We start from the raw sequence: 4658 nt of genomic DNA, 5'->3' as shown, positions 1-4658 counted from the left end.
CAAAGCTAAAGGAAATGGTAGTGTCAAGGGATGATAAGTTTGAGTTGCATTCTGAGGACTTCAATGGGTTGCCCCATGTGCGAATTTGGTGTCATGAGTGTAATGAACTTTATGGTAAAGGATTGATAGAAGGCAAGCATGCAGCATACAATTGCTTCTCTAACTTCATGAGATTTCACATATTGGAAAGTAAAAAGCATGAGCTCAAGTATATGGTTGCTCGAGGACTACGAAAAGAAGATATGCCCAAAGTAGTGCATCAACCGACAAAGGATGACAAAAGAGAGATAGAAGATGCGATAGAGAAGATGAAATCTTTTATGTCCACAAATGAAGGTATTATTTGTTCCTTTATTCCTCAATCAGTATTTGCCATCTTCTTACATTAAGTCTCTTACTCATCTCCTATCGTTTCAATAGGTTGGGATTTTGAGGTTGTTGAAGCTACAATACATGATTTTAAGGAAAAAGCTTGGTGAAGGTGCGATGCAAATATGATGATGCATGGTTGCGTTTATGTCCTCCAAGATCAGATTTGTACACGGTTCTCAATGAACACACAAAGTCAAACTCTCATATCAAGTCGCTCATGAGAAAAGATGAAAATCCAAAGGTAGCACTCACTGGCTTGTGAGGGCGTCCTCGAAAGGATAAGGAGCATGATCCAAAGCAAAGATCTCTTAGCAACTTTTTGGTTTCAACAAAAACTAGAAGCCCAAGTACGAGTGCTTTCTCTGTTGATTCAAGTTTTAATAGAGAAAATGAATCTTCTTTTGTAAATTTTGACTTGCTATGTTGGGCCTTTGGAGCCATGAGGTCAAAGTAGGTAACAAGTATGTCAAGGTAAAGCCTTTCTTAGATGATCAATGTGGTGGGAAGTATTGGTTTATAGAGCGTCATGTTAAGGCGACATTAAATAATAGATGTACTGATATTCATGTGGATGGATGCTTTCGTCACATAAGTTGCATACGCATTTCACAAGATGGGCAACCATTTAAAGACTTTACATGCCACCATTGCAAGGGGATAGTTAAACTTGCTGACTTTAGAATGAGATTGTATAGAGAAGAGAAGGTTGAGAATAAGAGAGGAGATAGGGGTACCGGTTGTGGAAGAAGGCTAGATTATCTTACAAAGAGTGAGCTTAGAAATGCAACTCTTTTTGCTAAAAGACGAGTAAGAGACCTTTCTAAGCAACTATGGTGGGCAAAGTCTCAGGTTTCCATTCTTTCAGTAAGAGTCCGCACTTTAAGAGAAGCTAGCATAGAGTCTCTCAATCGAAAGGATGTAAAACGATTTTGCAACAACATAATCGAAGCCCATAGATTGGAAAAGTTTGGTGGTAAAGTTGCCTTATGGGACTTTCTACAAGATGTTGCCACAAACATAATCAAGTCAAGTGCTGGACAAAGATATAGTGAGAACACAAAGGCAATATTTGAGGTTGCAAGGATGTGGGGAGGTCCAAGGTTACATGACTTCTTGAGTTCCAACCTCAATGGACCTTCTTTATCAACGACAAAGCGAGGGCAAAGACTTGCTACTCAGTTTGTACCTGGTATACATGGATATCTTTTTGATGCAATCATTGAAATTTATGAAAAAGAAAAAGAAAAGCATGGAATCATGTCAAGGATTCCCTTCATCATAGTGGAAGATGAAACTGCAATAAAGAAGCGGATAAGGTAACCTCCTTTTTCTCTAAATTATTTTCATAATCTAAATCTTGTTTTTGAATGCAAGAGGATTGCATATGATCTTACAGACTTGTGCTTATTATTGCTTGTAGGTGGAATCCAAAGGATGACATGCTTGTGGGTTTTGATGGATATAAAGTAGATGATCATGAGTGCATGACCACATGCATGATCAAAGTGGGAGAAGGACAAAAAGGATATGATCAGATTATTGATGCATTTCAAAATTGTGTCATTGGTGGACGTGCAAGAGTTTTTCTTGCCAATCCATTGCATGATGCACTCCCACGCTTGGTTCTTGCACTTCATTGCACTTGCGGCCGATTTGATGCAAGTTTTGTCTGCAAGCAATGGGATGCTATTTTAAACTTATGGAATGAGAAGCTAAAGACCACGGTTGGTCCAATTATTGGACATGCATCTGATGGTGATAGTCGATGAAGAACATTGATGATCTCCGATTATCTAGATAAAAGAGGTAGTAGATTTGGGATAAAATGGGATGGATGGCCTCTCTCAGCAAAAGTTTTAGAAAATCAAGTTTTTGGGCTGCATGATCAAGATTTTGTACATAATGGAAAAAAGTTAGTTAATGTTCTTGACAAGCCTAAGCATCAATTGGCTATTGGCAATGTTTGGATCACCTTAAATCATGTCATTATTGTGTATGATGCTTTTTCTATCGACAAGCATATGCTAAGGGAGGGAGACATTAGGCGAGATGACCGCCAAAATTGGGCTGGAGCTCAAAGAATATGCAGTAGACAAGTGCAATGGTGCTTGGGAGAATTGGCAAACAATGGAATTCATAGAAAAGAGAGGAGCATGCTAGGAACACAAGCTTATCTTGAAATTGCTGGGGACTACATCGAAATCTTCTTATCTCCACATTTGAATCTTGTGGATCGAGTCTATCTTGCGGGCAAAGTCTCTTTTTTCTTTCAAATTTGGAGGTCTTGCATTGTTCATCATGCCAACTATACGTTGAATAGAAACTTCATAACTAAGGAAGCTTTCTTAGATGTGCAACTCTCATGCCATTTTGTGGTCCTACTGATCAAGTACTTTAGAGAATTTTGTCCAGGCCTAAGGTGTCCTTTACATCTTACAGGTTCAGATGCAGTTGAAATCTTCTTCAGTACGATTGGAAGCATGGTGGGACAAGAACGCGCTTATGACTTGATGGATATGCTACATAGTGCAGGTAGTATGAATAGGCTTGCACACTTTGAATGCAAAGAGGATAGTCCTCTATTTACAAGGGCACATAAGAAGGAAGAACATGTATGGAGAGAATTGAATCTCAAAGAGAACATGCGAGAAGCTAATCTAGGGGACTATGAGTGTGTGTCAACTGATGATAAAATCATCGAAGCATTGAAGAAGGGACTAAAAAGTGCTCAAGAAAGGTGTGAAAGTTTGCATATGAAGCCAAAGGGTGAGAATCTGATTCTGAAGAAGAAGACCAATGTCAAGCAGATCATGTGTCAGAAATAGATGATAATGACAACGATGCCTCCATAAGTGAAATCAGACAGGTGGTGGATTCTCTCCTAGATGAACAAGAAGCAGTGAGCTCAGTTGTTACCATTGATGGTAAAACTCTCTTCAAGTCCACATTGGTAAGCCAACTTAATGGAAATCCCACACTCTCCAAAGATAGACTCACAAGGGTTCGCCAAGGAGTATACTACTCTAAGGAAGATATACCTCTTGCTACATCAAATGAGAACCTACAACAAGATGTTGTATGAATGTAGCCTCTATGGTTTTAATACCATGGCTTCATGGTTTGATATGACTTAGTGGATGTTTGTATTTGGCAAGAAATAAATATTATATATCGTCATTGAATGCTTTGTAAAATTGGCTAATCTATCATCCCTTCTCTTAGCTAAAACACCCATACATATGGTTTTGTAAAAAATTGAAAGATATAAAGCATTTATAAAAGCTCCCAATCTTTCATGTAGTATTTTTATAAAGGTTGTTTCTTGAGCTCTTTACGTGTTTCAAGTGGCTTTGCACAATTCTTTGCTCTTGGTGTACGGCACACATGATTTGTCTTGTTTGATATTTGTTCCTCTTAATTTTTGCACATATGTCTTTATTCTTTGTTTCTCTTGCCTTATGGCATCATCAGGACACAAACCCATCTTAAACTTATGCATTGCCCATTATTGTAGTCGGTACCTCAATTTTTTGTGTAGATTCAAATAATGCAGGTGATGTAGAGATCTTGCAGTTTAAATATCTCATCCTACCTAAAGGGACTCCAAAAGTAGTAGTGTATGACTCACATAAGGACTTTTAAAATTCCTCTAGGAAAATAAATATACTTACAGAAGGGGATTTATAAAATTTCCCAAAATTTACAGAGGGGATACCAAGAAATACTACAAATAGGTTACATAGGGATTTAGAAAAGAACCCTTGCACGCACGTGATATAGACATATTATAGACATATTACACTAAGTGACCCCCCCGAGCAAATCTTTCCCTTCTTTTGGGATCCCATTCTTCCTCTCACAATTCATTGCAAGAGAAATTGTAGAGTTCAGTGAGCGAGGATGAAACATGTTAATCTCGGCTCTCAACTTAGATTTTAGACTTGCCACATACTTCTTGCATTGATCTCGCTCATTAACTTTCTCTAAGGACTCTAATTGGATCAACGTTTGCCAAAATCTATCAATATATGTGGAGATCGTTTCCTTATCAAACTACCTGAAAGTATCCCACTGTTGTCTAGCTTTTTCTTTGAAATGTGAGGGAAGAAAATCTCTCTTGATGAGCTTTTGAAAAGACTTCCAAGATTTTGGTCGCCTTTTACTATGCTTACTCATGTTCCACCAAAGTGCAACACTCTCTATTAAATGATTTGCAACACATTTAATCTTGTCTTTTTTAGAGAATTTCTCCCTTGAAAAATAATAATCTAACTGACTGATCCAAG

The sequence above is a fragment of the Dipteris shenzhenensis genome, chromosome 24 (assembly GCF_047967505.1).
Source record: "Dipteris shenzhenensis isolate YYH24624 ecotype China chromosome 24, Dip_SZ_1.0, whole genome shotgun sequence".
In the NCBI taxonomy this organism is placed as follows: domain Eukaryota; kingdom Viridiplantae; phylum Streptophyta; class Polypodiopsida; order Gleicheniales; family Dipteridaceae; genus Dipteris; species Dipteris shenzhenensis.
The sequence above is the reverse complement of the archived record's forward strand: the minus strand, read 5'-3'. Positions refer to the sequence as shown.